This window comes from Leuciscus leuciscus (assembly GCF_965113295.1).
Source record: "Leuciscus leuciscus genome assembly, chromosome: 7".
In the NCBI taxonomy this organism is placed as follows: domain Eukaryota; kingdom Metazoa; phylum Chordata; class Actinopteri; order Cypriniformes; family Leuciscidae; genus Leuciscus; species Leuciscus leuciscus.
In genome coordinates this window covers 30,666,450-30,683,786 of record NC_138731.1, presented here as the reverse complement: position 1 = coordinate 30,683,786, position 17,337 = coordinate 30,666,450, and the positions used below count along the sequence as shown (strand labels likewise).

The 17,337-nt window shown below is 37.9% G+C and overlaps 1 protein-coding gene across 3 annotated transcripts in view; it reads right to left on the bottom strand.

Annotated features, from left to right (window-relative positions):
• The window catches only part of klf12b (Kruppel like factor 12b), an 87,563-nt gene that overhangs the window by 35,842 nt on the left and 34,384 nt on the right, over window positions 1-17,337 (bottom strand). The window contains exon 1 of one of the 3 annotated variants that reach the window (XM_082176566.1): window positions 12,386-12,522. The exons of 1 other annotated variant lie outside the window; for it this stretch is intronic. The gene's annotated coding sequence lies outside the window, so the exon portion shown is untranslated. Of the gene's footprint in view, window positions 1-12,181; window positions 12,362-12,385; window positions 12,523-17,337 lie in introns of those variants that run through there. One more of the 3 variants, XM_082176565.1, reaches the window with a different exon arrangement.

The window sequence follows — 17,337 nt, the reverse complement described above, 5'->3', positions numbered from 1 at the left end:
TCCCACTTTGGAGCCCCTATAAGCAGCAAATATGACGAGTCAGCACTCTGTCATTACCAGCAGAGAACTTGCAGGCTAAATACTGCCTTTCCATTTACTATCATGCTGGACACAGTAACTTCAACCTCGAGGGGCAGGGGGAGATGTGATGGTATTTAGTGGAAAGCTCGGTTTCAGTATAATGATTTTTTTCTTCGCACATAGGTATCAGTCATGAGATTTTTTTGGTGTATTAACCAACATCTGCTTTCATAAACTGATAATAAATAAATAAGTAACTGTTTTGGAAATAACAAAGTACCATAGCACTACCATCTGACTACCAAATAAACTTACCAAAAAAAAAAAAACTTTCACTGGTGCAACATCAAGGTCATCTCAGGTAGTGTCAGAGTATGTACTACATTTAAAGAGGAATTTACTTCTTGACTTCTGCCCTTACACAAACTGAACAGCGAATGAATTTCAGAAAACATAATACAATCACACCCACATCCATATCTCTTCCTGGTAGATATCGTGGATTCTAACCCCAATGTTCCCCATCCTTTGGAGTGGACTATATTTTTTTTGGTTAATCTTTTCTGGCATACTGTGAATGACTTCAGACTTTCCATTTCATAAGGCGCATTTTCCTTGGCAGGCAAGTCTGTGCCCTAAGACTTTGGCCGCTATTGGGACCTTTTTTGATTCGAGCTCTAGAGAGATGTGCTGCTTCAGTACCAGCTGAGTTTGTGGATAAGTAATCTGAGTGCGTGTTCTCCTCCCCGCGCATCCAGACGGTAGCGCTTCACCTCAGGGAGCCCACTTTGCCATTTTCCTCTGTCTAAAAACAGCCACACAACAATGCCTGTCATTCACTCGGGCCCCCAACCAAGCAGATTTGCTGTCTTGTAGCTCTCTTTATTTTTCTGATTGTGACAAATGTACTCTGACTCAGAGACGAACAGAAGGAGTGCTGAAAGACATGACCAGATAAACTCCTCTGAACAAAAAATGAGGTCACAAGGGAATGCGCTACTCTCGAATGCCAGATTTAGAGCCATGTCAATGCAATCAAGATGAAAGTTCACTCAGAAGAGGGAAAAACATGCAAGCCCTAAACACCATCAGCAGAGTCAAATGCTGGGACCCGTCCAAGATGGCAGCTGTAAAAAGACTCCTGTACTGTACATCAATTTTATCCTTCTACCCCCATCACTAGGCCTCACACACCTGATAGGAAGTGAGAGACCTTTAATAGAACGCTGAGGCTCTTGTAAACACTACGCCAACTTTCCAAAACACAGGCTGACGGAAGCACCCGTAGTCCAGCAAAATGCCCTTGGGCTCTGGCTATTTCTGCCCAGGGAGATCCTGTGTCAGTGATTCAATGAGGATAAGACAGCTTAGTCCATGAGATACGGCCCTAGTCCGCACTACTCGCATATAAAAAGCTGCACACAGTCAAACTTTGGTACGGTTGTACGTTTCCTAATGGAGCAAGAAAAATCATGCCTAATTAAGCCATTAATTTCCTCTGAAATTTAGAAAAGAGATGAAATCTGGTATAAAAACTTCCGGTATGATTTAAAACGCATGCATAAAACTATTATTCTCAAATCCTTTCCTATAATATTACGAGATAAAGTATCAGCCAGGTTTATTTTACTGATTGGTCAGTGCTATGGGGGTGAGAGGTCATGAGTTGTGTAAAAGAGAGTAAAGGAGAAAAGAGGGGTCAGAGTCCATTCTTCACTCATGCTTTTTTTAAAACATAAAAACATCTCAAATTAATGTTTAGTGGAATCCATACAGCAGAATGTAATGCTAAGAAAAATACTAATACTAATATTTTTAAATTAACTATGTTTTTTTTATTTTTTTTTATGCATCACCTACACAGTTACTTACACAGAACGATATCTGACGATATCTTAATATTCAAAAATATTATTGATCTGCCTACATTGACACCATTAATTGAGAACTGAACTGAGCTGGACGATGACATCACTGTTTTCTTCAGAGCAGCTATATATATATATAAATGAACTAAATTAATAACTTTTTTACAACAAAAACGAACCATCACTGAACTTACTTAAGATGGACTATGATGTTGTTTTCGGCTGTACAGCAGAAATAAACTTTGTTGCATTATTTTCCTGTTATCACTGTAAAGCTGCTTTGAAACAATCTGTATTGTAAAACGTGCTATATAAATAAAGGTGACTTGACTTGCATCCTGATCAGCTGGCCCTGATCAGCATTTTCAGCTGAAAAATCTGTCAAAGTTTATGAAAACAGAATTAAAGGGATTAGTTTCGCTAAACGCACCCATGGGACATTTAGTCACAGCTTAGCTATTTAGTTTGAAGTATCAGGATGCAGAGTGATGGGCTTTCAACTCAGCAAAGAGGCGTCTTCACAGCTAAAGCAAAGGCATTGTTTGGGGTTTTTTGTTGTTGTTGTTTTTCATGTGGTTTTGCAGGTTCTAGTAAACATGTCTGGCTTCATGAGCTGTGGTTCTTCAGCCAAATCGTTCTATGACCTCTGAAACATTTCTCATGAATTTCCAATTCACCCTAGTTCTCACACATAATGTATACTGTTGTCTCTACTGTATGTCCATCTCACTGCAGTGTCATACTGTTTTAACAGTAGCGTAAAAAAGAAATAGGGCTGGGCGATATATTGAATATTTACAATAAATTTGCAATGATTTTGCTGGCGACAAAATTATGCAACAGCAAGTTTTAAAATAATATAAAATAAAACGATTTTAAGATTTGGAATAAAATTATTTTATTTTAACAAAATACAATTTGTGGAAATGCGAATGTGGAAAACATGCATATGATTACTTTAACAAGATTTTCTAACAATATATTAAAATTTTTAAATAATGAGATTTATTTGTATTTTTTTGCTTTTTGCTATATTGCATAGACCTGACATTAAATACAAAGAAATCTGCTGTTACATACACGCTACTTATAATCTGAAATTGTAGGCTGCACAAGACCCTGGCCACTGCTAGCACACCTCTTCCCTTCCCCCTTTAGTTAAAGTGCTGTGGTCTCAGTGGTCCATGCTTTAAAATAGACCTGACACAAAAACCTCAATTGCTCCAAGAGGTATGGAATGGGCGGAGTGGTCACCGCAGAGGGATTTAGCTGGGGAGAGGTGGACTTAAATGCTGATGATGATCTGTGCTGGATCAATAAGGAATGTGCATGTGCTGATTAGCTGCTCCTACTCCATATTTTCTCCCTCCAAGCCCTCAGTTTGCACAGGAACTGGAAACCCAACCTCACCTCCAATTCGGAAAAGAAAGCTAATGAACTGCCTCTGACCAGCAATGCCTCACAGCTCCCGCTTTCTTTCTCTCCTTCTCAGAATGTGTCACGTCAGAAGTCTGCAGTTGGTGTACTGTAAAGTGACCAGATTTCTGAAATGAAAACCGGGGGCCTTTCTAGTTTAGTAGTAGAAGTATTGTTGACTTAAACAAAAACTGTTAAAAATCATTTTTAGCAACTGAAATAAAGCTCAAATAAAACAAAATACAAATATTAGATGAAGAACTTGAACTTAAAAAACGTAATAGAGGAATAAGCTTCAAGAAGCCGTATTTTAGAGCAGCTAAGGGGCGTTGTTAGACATAATGCAGAGCTATGTTCTAAAAACATTGTAAGTAACCCAATGGATTCAAGGGACTTTTTTATTTTGATCAAATGGTTACTACATATAGCCGGCAAAATTTAATAAAATAAACACACAGCAACAAACCTTAAAAAACGTATTGACAACAAATAATAATCCTTATGCTAAGCAATGTAGTTACATATATCTGTTTTAAACATTATAAATACAAAATTTATAATGATACATTTTTTAAACCTGAAATAGGTTTAAATTGAAGCACTAAAATGACTAAAACTGAAATAAAAATTTAAGCTAAATAGAAAGGTAAATATAAATTTAGTTTAAACGAATAAACTAATAACTAATAAACTAACTAATGAACTAAAAACTAATACTAACATTTTTTCAAACAAACAAACCGAAAATATACAAATAAAAAGCTCATTCAAAATATTGATAAATACTGAAATAGGATATAATTAATACAAAAAGTATTAATACTAAAACACCATCAACGCACACTTGTAACACCGGTAAAGACTATTATTCTGCAGCACATTTGCACCCTTCAAACTAAAGCTTGTGGACAATGATGTCAGCGCACATCCAAAATAATGCATTACAGGGCGTTAGTTCCTATACTGAATTGCAATATAATAGCAGTTTGACAGACAGTTAACAGCCTTAATGAATTTGAGTTATAAAGGTAAAGATTTTATTCTGGTCTAGTCTAAAATTTCCTATTATTTAAAAAAGAAAGTAAGAAAGAAATTACACACTCTGTATGTTATGGTATTGGACAATGGTCTGTCCACAGAAAGCGAGTACTGCCTGTGTTACAGCATGCTGCACTGTAATCACAGAAGTGGAAAAAAAAAATCGAACCTCTGTGTTTTTCTTTCGGCAAGTCATTATGACTAACGAGTAGTCATGTAGTGGTAATGTCACATTGATTCACATGCCATTAATCCACTTTTAATGAACCCAGCCCATTGTAATCAGTCTTGTCACTGACATGTGACCAATACATTGACAGTGTCAGCAATGTCACTGCTGTAAAAAAAAAAAAAAAAAGTGTGAAGTTCTCAGAGTGTGACTTTTTGACCGGTACAATTATAAGCTCTAGTACAACAGTCCTATTTGGGAAAGCAAAGTTATTATCTGGCTATTACTTAAATGCATAAAAAAAAAAAAAAATCCCCATTAGAAACGCACATCCCTTTGTCATCCAACCACAACTGCTTGTGATGTGATTGACAGTTAAGAAGATTGCCCCTCCTCTCAAATCCTACGCCTGCTAAGAAGACGCTCACAGCTGTCCCCAGCATTCAAGTAAATCCATTTAAAGGTGTCCAAAGCTAACTTTTAAGGGCCATATGTGTTCGTACCAGCTGTGGACTGCAGGGTGGCTCTGTTTGCTGGAAAGGTAGAAGTTCCATCCAAAGAAAACATCACACACAGATGAGCAAACAACAATACTGTTTCACACTCGAGCTGTGCACTGTCAGACGCTTAGGGCAAATATCCACCTTTATACTTACAGCAGTAAAGTGTGACTCACTCATCTAAACTCGTATGTTTAATGCATATGCTTGTAAAATTTACATTCAAATTATATACACTACTGTTCAAAAGTTTTTTAGTTCAGTAAAGTTCATGTTTATGAAAGAAGTCTCTTATGCTCACCAAGGCTGCTTTAATTTGACCAAAAATACAGAAATATTGTGAAATACTATTACAATGTAAAATATATATATATATATATATAATTATTATTTTAATTGTTATTTATTCCAGTGATGGCAAAGCTGAATTTTCAGCATCATTATTCCAGTCTTCAGTGTCACATGATCCTTCAGAAATCATTCTAATATGCTGATTTGCTGCTCAATAACATTTCTTATCACCAATGTTGAAAAAAGTTGTACTGTAATATTTTGTGGAGATAGTGATACATTTTTCAGGATACTTTGATGAATAGAAAGCTCAAAAGAACAGCATTTATTTAAAATCGTAATCTTTTGTAACAAATATCTTTACCATCACTTTTGAACTATTTAATGCATCCTTGCTGAATAAACGTATTAATATCTTTTAAAAAAATCTTACTGGCCTCAAACTTTTGAACTGTAGTGTATTTATAATAACAACAATAATAATAATACGCATTAACCATATGAATTTAGGAAAGTGGTCTGTTTGACCAGCCAACATCAATTATTTAACTAAATTAATATGACAATTTGCAGTACTAGTACTGTTCACATTAAGGGTTGGTTCTGAACCTAGTAAGCAATTACCCAAAACATCATAGGAACCAAATAGCAGTGAGCTTTAAAAAACACTCAGCAACTGTATAGCAAATGCCCTGGCAACACCTTAGCATCAAAGTCGTTAGCTTAGCACAGGTTAGTAGCACTCGCATTCTCTCCAGAAAATGAGGTCTAGTTATACCACATGCTTTTGTATCAGGACTGGTGATTTTCTGTAAATAATAGCAATTGAAATGTGCACTTGAATGCCACTTGCAGTTACACAACTATCATCAATGCTATATAAGGAGATCAGCTACAGGCCTTTCATTCATAGCATGTCATTCTACTGTTCACCATACATCATGTGGAAATAAGTGCAGTCGTACTATGTATAGCAGTGCAGGTTATACAACGTATTGAGTCTGTTAAGTGTTTGCGGAGGTAGATGGGAGGAGGGTTGGAGGTCTGTGGGTGGAGGTGGTGGAGTGTATTATCATCAGTACAATAACCCACTCCTCATGTCTCGGGGGGGCTGGCTGCATCCTCCAGCCTTAATGGTGAAGAGGTTCTTTAAGACGCCTCTCTGTAGCTTTTCAATGCCTTGCAAACCAGCCCCCTCCCCCTACACACATAAATACATACATTTATAGATAAACAAGACCAGGTATCAATGCACAAACGCAAACTTACCTGCTACTAGTTTGCTAACTAAACTCCAGCAGAATTTTGGTAGGTTAAATGGGAACAGGATGGACCTACATAATAATCTCCCAGATTCACAATTTCAGATTCACCCAGATTCACAGTTTCAGAACGTGCATATTTACACAGCTCACATCCTCTTGTAGAACCTCCTACACACGATCTCTGATTGAGCAATGGCATTTGTGCCAAACAAGAAAACACACTATCACAACATGCACGAAGCACAGCACACAGTCGCTTGCACTCTCGATTTTTTTTCTGCAAATCTATAACCGGCACTCTTGCCACATTAAGTAAAATAACAACTACAGAGCAAAAAGAGTTCAACTCACTCGAACATTAAATAAAACAGGAAGTCCTCATGAGGGTGTTTTTGTCCTGAAATTTGACCCATTCAGGCACCCATAGCCTCATTTAATAGAATAAACAGCTGGGTTTATATTCATGCTTCACATGTAGTATCTGCTTTTCAGTTTACTTTTCCACGTTTTCTGCTAATATCCAGATTTAGGTCCCAGTCTGAGCATATCCAGATAAATAAATAAATAAAAATAGTTTGTGACAAATAAATATATAGATAAATATGTATGCGTATATAATAAAAATATAAAGAAATAAATATTTATGACTGTAATAATCTTAGGCTGTAACCTAACATATATCAAATGGAAAAAGTCCTGAAGTTGTTCATGGCATTAATAGATTAAAAAATTATGATTGTGATGATCTCAGATAGAATTTTTTTTAGAGCATATTTCAAATGAAAAATGGCCAGAAACTTATCTTGAAATAAATAAATAAAATAATGAATTCATTTAAAAAACAAATAAATAAATACTCAGGATAATCTTAGATTGAACATTTCGTTAGAGTGTAAAATAAAATAAAATACCCATTCCGGCACCCATTGCCTCACTTAATAGAATAAGCAGCTGGATTTCTATTTATGCTTCACATGCAGCGTCTGCTTTTCAGTTTACTTTTCCACGTTTTCTGCTTATATCCAACATTAAGTGCCAGGTACGAGTCTGAGCTAGTCGCCGGAGGGAAGTTATACTATATGACATAGACTCACGTTCCAGTCTCTCAAAGCTGAGCCATGCATGCTGTGCTTTGCCTTTGGATCGTAATTGACTCCATATGTTGTTTGCATAATTTCTCAACCCCCCGATCGCTGGACCTAAAACTGCTAACAAAGTTCATGCATATCTCAGAATGTCCTACTGATGGTTTCTGAGTCCCCTGACTGAGCAATTAAAAAAAATTAAAAATCACAACAAATCCTGGATGTATTGTTGCAGGGATTATATTGATTCAATTTCTTTCCATTAAGTTCCCAAAAGTCATCTTAGGTTAAGGGACGGCAGATAGGTGCGCTAACGGTGTTGTCATGACGACAGGCAGAGAACAGCACATAGATAGTGTACAGCGCAGGTTTAGTCGTCTTCGATTTCTCTTACTGTCATGAAGAGCCATACCATGTCTAATAACTGAAGGGAGGCATATGTAAACATCAGTACAGATATTCATGCCACAAAGACCACTCTGAATACATGACATAAATAAAGAGTGTAGGGTATATCCAGAGTTATTGATACTGAATAGTGACATGTGTCATTGATAATATGTGTACTTGAAGTAGATGTAGAATTCCACGTCTTGCTTTCTATGCCAGAGTGTTCAACAATCATCCCTCCCCCTCACCACACACAGCTTCAGTAAACAAACCAGGGCTGGACAAGAGGGTCAAGGGTTGAACACACCAGAGGACACACTAGAACATTTTGTCAGCTTAGCGAAATGTTGAAATGAGGAGGAAGAGAGAGATCATAAGATCCACGTAGTTACCCACAATTCCTTCTTTCACCTACTCTTCTCTTAGTTAGTTTTTGTATGAACGTGTTCACAGACGTTGAAGAATGGATCATGATAATCTCAGATCGCCCTCTTACTTACTGTAGAAACATACATCAAATAGAAAATGGCCTGAAATTGTTAAATAAATAAATAAATCTACCTCAGGCCATCCCTTTTTTCAGAAACATATCAAATGGAAAACGGCCTGAAATTGTAAATGAAATGGATAAATAATATTAATGATAATCTCAGATTGTCCCTTTTCTTAGCGCAAATGGAAAACGGCCCAAAATTGTTCATGAAATAAATAAATAATAAATCAATGTATGATCGTAACATTTAAAATGAAAAATGGACTGAAGCTGTTTTCTGAAATAATTAATGAATGAATTATAAATAAATAATCTGTAAATAAACAAATAGAAAGTGAGTGAGTAGTGGCATCCACATCCCTCTTGTATTACCAAACAATCATGACATTACTTTCTGAGTTGGCAAACATTTATGAGTCATTACTCTATTGAAGGACACACTCTGTTTCTGTCACATGCTTCAGTTTACTCACAGACATGCATGAAGCCAGCCTTACCGCAGACACATATTGTATGTCATGATCCAATAAGGAATGACAAATTATTTTTCATACTATTTCGTAGTATGCACCACAGAATCGCTGAGTTTAGTCTGGCTACACAAAACACACACCTGGATCCATCAGTGCAGTGAAGGGTATCATTAAACCGACACGCTCTCTGTGTCATTGGACAGGCCCGGTGACAAACCCAACATTAACTCAACATGTCCGCTCTGAATGTGCTGTGCTCTTTAGATGTTTGTCACTAAAGCGGGATTGGGGGCAAAGCTGAACATTTGATCAGCTGGAGCCGACAGCTATGTAGACCACAGGGGCATTCCTGAGTCCCCTGGGCTGAGCCTGGTACAGATGGGGCCGGTTTGGTTTTCAATCCCTGCCCACTTCCTCTGGGGTGGGGTGTTCTGGGGGTGTCTTTTGAGGATTTCCCATATAATCCCTTCAGCAAGGTGTCCAGTCTCAGGCAAGTTCCATCAATAATTCACTATCCCCAGCCCACCTGTGTGAAGCTCCTTCGAGCAGAAGGGTGCTAACCTTTTAATTCTCAATCCACATGGCCATCAGGGCCCACTTGTGTGGCTGGAGAGACCGTTTTAATGGAATCCTCCATCGCAACGTAAAGCTGAGGTGATAAGCAGATACGCTGTCCTGTGATTATTGGGTCCCATTATTGAGCCCTCTATCTGGCTGATTGCTATCTCGAAACCACCGATAAAATCCTCCAATACACTTTTGACAGGGACCATAGAGTCAAACAATTAAACTTGAATCAAATGAATCAAATTAAAGATTGGATTTTTTATCAGAAAGTGTCCAACATGCTTTACACATATATAGCGCGCACACAGAGAGCCGCGTCTCAGACAGCACGCAAATATTGAGTTCTCTTTCGAGTCTTGCGCTTGAACGGACAAATTCACACAGAAATTGTCAACATGCCCGTCTTGGTATAAGTATCCTAGCAAACATAGTATTATGTCTGTGAACGTGACATACGAATGTCGTAAACACAGTGAAGTGAACGTAAACAGTCGAGAAAGACAACGCATGTGTTCAGTATCAGTGTACTGGATCTGTGAATTATGTCTTGAAGTGACAGCAGCCTAATATTCCTGCTGTCTGTGGTTTTAATGTTAATCAAACTACAAAATACAAAAAAATGACCAAATATCTTGTGTAACTTTAATAATGATTAATCTTTATTTAATTTATACAGTGAAGATTATATGCAATTTTGTTTTACTTTTGATTACTTATTCAATTTCTATAACTAGAAACTAATATTATATGTGAAAAACCTGAAAAGCACTGTTTATTTTATTTGTATCTTTGCTCTATTGTATTTGTTGTTCTTTATTTTTATTTGACAGTAGACCCTTTTTCCCTGAACATAGCACATACTGAACCGTATCGAAACTGTGACCCTATATATATATATATATATATATATATATATATTAGTAATAGAATACGTTTGAAACATGAACAGTTATCAATAAATGTAGATTTGAACACCAACATAGACATGCTAAAATAAAAAACTGATCCATTTGATTCTCTAAAGAATGTAAGAGCTCCCTGCTGTGCAAAACTGACTGCCACAATGCTAGGGTATTCTGGGTGGTTGCCAGGGCTTTGGTTGCGGTTGCTAAGGATGTTCTGAGTGGTTTGTAGTATGTTGCTATGCAGTTGCTAAGGTGTTCTGTGTGGTTGCTAGGTGGTTACTTACTGACCCAAGACATGAGAGGCCACCTCAAAGAAACGCTCCTTCAAAGATCCCTCTTTCAATGTAAATCTAAGAGATTTTTCCCCCACCCATTTTATGGTCTGCCAGGTAAAAAACGTAAATTGGATCACTTAGGACTCTCATGAGCAATTTGAGGCATTATTCAAACCTTTAACCAAAATAATTTAGCAATATATACAATAACAACAACAATAATGGTTCGTTACTGAGTGCCATTAAATAAAAATTTTGGTCAACATGACCTATAGTATCAGCAGCAATAGTATAGTTTACTAGTGTTTTGGGCAATACACACACATATACTCAGTGTGTCCTGAATCAAGGGTCTTAACCAGAAAAGCATTAAATAACCTCATCTCTCTGGCAGAATAGCCTTAAGCAGCAGTGGCTGCCTCACAGTTTAAGGCTGAGTGACCAACATTAGCACTGTGAAGAGTCACACAGATCAGGACACAGTACCAAAGTACACACACACACATAAGGAATCCAACCTCCACACAAAATTACACACACACAAATGCACATCGACCTCCGCACCACTCTCTCCGTGAACAAATGCCTTCGCTGTCAGTTGCGGAGGTCTGGCGTAATTGAAAAGAACAGCCACGGGCCAGCCCACAGACCAGGAGCCCGCCACTGACAGCCAGCCATCAATACCAATGACTGTTCCTTGAGGAGCAGATGACATCCGCGACACCACCCATGCAACACCCCGGCACACACATACGAACGCTTGCCTCCCGCCCCCTCGCTGTCCTTCCTCCACCACTTGAGTCTCTGATTCCTACCCCAGTTTGTCACCACGGTAACTCCACTCACCGGGAAGCCTGTCATCGCTTCAGAGATACACGTGCCATCGGCAAACGCACTCATACGCGCTCGCACTCACTTACGCTCATGCTTTCATGCCGAACGGGGGGATGAAACTTTTTTGAGAGTGGAACAGTGGCTGCTCAGAAACCTCCGGCTCACTTTCCTTGCATACACTGCTCTGACAGTGTGTCAATATTTAACCCAGAAAACCACTTTGTCTTTAACTTTAACTAAACCTTCTCCAAAATACACACACACCTAATGAACCAGAGAAACTGAGACACTTCAAACCACTTTACAGTACATTTATATTGTGCATTGCACTACATATTTCAAACTCAGTGGACAACACAGGGGGAAAAAAATGACATCATGCTTTTTTTAATCATGTTTTTGACCACCTGCATTGTACGATTATTTTAGAAGGCTGGACAGCATCAGACTTGTCATTTTTTTGCGTAACTCTACAGTGACAGCTGAACGAGATGCACGGAGCACAGACAAACAAGCGAGACAGAAGTATTCAAAGAAGAAGAGAAAAAAAAACAGTGAGAAAAAGCGAAAGAGAATAAAACATACACAGACCTGACCAGGAGCTGCAGAGCGACAGAAACTGTCTTCCTTATACAGTCCTCTCTGTCTGTCTGTCTCTCACTCTCTCACTCTCTCTCTCTCTCTCTCTCACTGTGTGTGACTCCCTCCCCTCTCTGCTCCTCTCAGCTGCTCAGGGCAGTTCTCAGGAAATGAATGGGAGCTCACAGAGAACTGTTGTACTTGCAAATGACTTACCACGGTCACATGATCCGCTAAATGTAGGGTGGGCCGGTGGGTGGAGGCTTCATAAGCAAGAGAAGACAATATACTCTAAGCTTTAACAGCATGCATCGAATTACACGGGGCCCCTCGTGGGAGGTTTCCGACATGTCTCTGAGCACAGGCAGCGGAGAAACACTAGAGTACCTCCCCGTTTAAAGGGGAAGAGAGAGAGAGAGAGAGAGAGAGAGAGAGAGAGAGAGAGAGAGAGAGAGAGAGAGAGAGAGAGAGAGAGAGAGAGAGAGAGAAAGAGAGAGAGAGAGAGAGAGTCACGGTTCTGTTAGTTTGGACTTTTTGTGTTTCACTACCTTCTGCCTGAGTTAGTCGTTTGCTGTCTTGGTCACTCATTATGTTCAGTTGTGCACTCATTATCTACCTCGTTATCACGTGTACTTAAGTTCAGGTCTGTTTGTGTTCATTGTCGGGTATTGTCTACGTTACGTGTGTGAGTAGCTCTCGCTCTGTTTTGGATTTGTGACTGTGGATTAATTAAAGAGACTTTCCTCTTCATCATCTTGTTCGTGTCGATAGAGAGAGGGAGAGGGGGAGAGGGGAAGAGGGGGGAGAGGGGGGAGAGGGGGGAGAGGGGGGAGAGGGGGAGGGGGGAGAGGGGGAGGGGGTATATTTTCTCACAAAAAGTACCCTACTTTATATAAATTCAGACCATTAAAAGAGCTTAACAGTGGAAAACATGGAACTATTTTTAAAATGTAATTAAATTAACAATTAAATTATTTAATATGTAAATAACAATAATCTATTAAATTATTACATAAATATGATGTAATAATTATTATTAGTAGTAGTAGTAGTAGTAATATAAGTATTGTATTGACATTGTTTTTGTTGTTATTTTTTTTCAAAGTTTTTAACTGTCATGCTGTATTATAGTCTTACATATTTAGCATATTCACTTGCAGTTTTCTTTTTGGCAATTATGTGGAAAATCAGATTTTGACCTAGTGTAATATTTATCACATTTATCCCAATATTTGAAAATATTTATTAACAATATTAAGCTACTTCTCTGTATGCATTTAACGTATAAAGCAGTACATTTCATGTCTGTATTACAAGATGTTTTAGTAAGAAACCGTCTGCCACACACAGCTCTTAATTGGCTCCATTTCTATTAGTCACCAGACATTGCTCTCCGTTAGATTATGAACGCATCTCTGTACTACAATTCAATCCTAAAAGCCATTTATTTCTGTTTATGAAAGCATGCACAAGGGAATGTTGCAAAGGCTCGGTGATGGAAGAGGCAGCTACGGTTTTCAAGATGCAGATTCGCTCTTCTGGGAATCCTAATTAATGTATAGGAAAAAGAGCTAATTTGCATCTCTGATAGACTTTGTGTTCCACACACACACAAGCTGATGGGGTTTGATAGTGCTTTGAAGAATACTCTGCTCATGTTAGCTTTTACCTAATCTCTTTCAGAAAAATCTCTTAACAGTGTGTGATGGAAACCTGAATTTGGGACTTTTAACAATGAAAAGCTGTATAGTGGCATAGCTGTATATTCATTACCTAAATAGACTAATTTTAAACACCAAGGTGTATCACATCATAGATTTTTGCACTTGAGACATGCAGATGAAATTTCTCAGATCTAAAAAGAATGATGTAATATCGATTCCCGCAAACGACAACCCATATCGTCATAAGAACTACAAGATAAGTATAAGACATATCAACACAAGATCATCCCGGTGAATTACACGAGAAAAAACAAAGACCTTTATCCTTGTGTCTGACTAAAATGGGCATTGAAATACCGCTCTGCTCACGCTTTTAATGCTGATTAGCCCTGATGCTTCTTTATGAAAAGCTATGCCACCCAGCTGCAGCCTCTGACAAGAGTGGCAATTTACCCAGCAATAATGACATCTCGAGGAAGCAGTCCCGCTCTGCCCGCACACCCAGCCCAGCCTGGCACACAAAGGGTCCTGGCATGTCTTGTAAAGGGCTGAACTGAAATCAGGCGTTCCAGTGGGAGGGTGAGCCGTGTATGGAACTCTGCCAGGGAACATGGCCCCATCTTAGCTCCCCTGCAAAGCGGAGAGAGAGAAAGAAAGATAGATAGAAAAAGAGTGAACACCCTTGATTACAGTTGTGGCACAGAGAGGACCCAAGGCGATTAGGTGGGCTACAATGTCCGTGTTTACCATGGTTAACTGCACAGCAGGCAAACAGTTGTTGTAAGGTGATAAGATTAACCAAGCCCATGTAGGCCAATATATACACATTTACACATCAACCATAAATTACATGCTACCAAAGATTTCTGTTCCACCAGCACTGTTCAAAGTAAAACCGTGACTGTCATCCCTCCAACAATCCTAATCTATTTCACCATTAAAAAAGACATTTCTACAAGGTCCATTTCAGGGATAGTATGTCAAGTTATTCTCTCTCATGCTGTTCAAACCTGTATGACTTTCTCTCTTGGATGTAACACAAAAGATGATGCTTAGCAGACTATCCAAGCTGCTTTATTCTATACAATGAAAGCGAATGGTGACCACACTGTCTCTGGTCCAAATGCTAAACATCTCCTTTTGTCTTCTGCACAATAGAAAAAAGGTTTAAAAATGTCATGGGAGATTTTGTCTCTTTTTTTTTTTTGTATTCTAGAGCAAACAACCTTTTAATGTTTAGATGTGACTGCAGAAATACTCAATGAGGTGACTTCGAAATGTCCCAGTGCGAAGAACAAGCTTTTGATGAGGGCAATGGTGGGCCATCAATAAACAAAGTACTTAGCGATCTACGGCAGAGTGCAGAAGCTGGGAAATGCGTTGATGGCGCATTAGCCACACAGATTTCCCGGCTGCATGAGAGACCCGTCGCGGCGCAATAAATGCATCTCCCGCTGGGTAACTTGCCGCTGTCTGTGAGCCTGCCCTGTGCGTTCTGCGCAGAACAAGAAAAGGAATTACTTCACACCATTTCAGTCAAATTTTACTGGAATATAAACATCATGACATTATGTGCACATCCTTTACTGCTGTAAATGAGAACTGTCACTACAATATATTTTTGTTTTTGCGTACTGACTAAGAGTCTATTTATTGTTCAATTCAAAATGAAATCATTCGCAAAGAGATGCAAAGTGAATAGTGAAATACAGCTTGATTAGAAATTAGATCACACAGAGGTAGGTTCAGCATCTACAGTAACTTTAGCAGCTAATTATTAAATTATATTCTTTGGGGATTATAAAATTAGGGGATTATATTCTTTGAATTTTAATAAAATCAAACACCAATGATGTACGTTTGACAAAACTCTTTCTCAGTTTTAAAGTTTTAGATTCTGAATCCAGTAGCATGGTATCTTCATGCTTTTTGTAACATGGTTATACTATAGTACTGCATGTAAATAAATGGTATATGAAAAAATGAAAGTTTTACAGTACCATGTTATTGCCATCTGACACAATCACAGTATGGTATCACCATAGTACATTTATATTTTTTCACATAAGGATCTAATTCATAAAAATAAATTAATTCCAAAATGAATCATGTGAGAACTAACTGGCAAAATTATATTTTTAATGCAAGGTCCATCATCTGTTAGATGTGAGACATAAGCTGTAATTAATTCAGAATAAGTTGCTTCTGTTAAACACAATAGAATGAATTTGACCTGCTTCTGTTATTAAAACAATATGGGAACTTTTGTCGATGAGGTCATGCTCAGAGGTTCACAGCTCCAATCAAGCCAGAAGATCTGAGAAAGACAGGTTTTTTATAACAGGGTGTTCCTCCATACTGTCTGGTCACTTCACTTGTATGGGCTCTGATCTCTTAAGTGTGATGAACAGCATGCTACGGTTCTGGGCAGAAAGCTCATGTTTCCTCACTGGCATGCTAATTCAACACGATTAGTCTCAAATCTTTAAATACTACTCTTTTTAGGATCTATAACACAAAAACATTTTCATACATTTGCCATGATTTTGAAATATTTATTAATATTCACTTTTTATTGCAAATTTTTTGGGTTCTGGGCTTTACAGCAAATTACATGAACGTAAACTATACTTCAAATTATGGGTGTGAAGTTACTTTTTCAAAGTGATTGGATTCTCAGTTTTAGCCTGTCGGAGGATAATCCAAGTGAAAAATCCCACATACTTACACTGAAAGAGGGAGCTAAGATATACTGTATCTGGGGACAAGAAAAGAGATCTGTAGCTTTTTTTTTTTTACTTGGTCCAGCAATGGCCTGGCAACCGCTCACAACACCCTAGCATTAAGGCTGGACGATATGGGCAAAAATATGATCACAATATTTTTTTCCATATCAAACGATATCAATATTTATCACGAAATTAATTTACCATTAAACATTCATTTACCTTGAGAATGAATGTAAACATGTAAACTTGTTTGTTCACAATTAAACTCCACAGAATAGTTACCTTTTAATTGGGAGGGGGGGGGGGGGCATTCTGATGTTTTATGATTTACTTTAAACAATCTTTTAAAATGTAATCAAATGAAAATATAACAATTTACAACAAAACATAGTTTTTAAAAAATTTTATCTGTTGTCAAATTAGATGCTGCACAACAGAACTGTATTTAAAACACGTATGAACAACATTCACACAAACACTCACATTTGTGTGAGATTGTGTATCAGACGAAACCACGCCGTTCATTCACACAGTGACACGCAGAAATCACTTATTTGCGACATGCACTGAATGGCTGTTGTCGCGTTTATTCCTGGTGTGTGATAGGCTGTTAGATAAATCCATATTGAGTAAAAAAGTCCAGAGCTTATCTTCCTTAACGACGTACATTTTAGATTTTTTTAGATATGATATTGTTTATTAAAATCTAGAAATTCAGTTCTTTCAAATATTACGGAAGGTTTACAGTGAAATTTCCACCAATTTGACCACATCA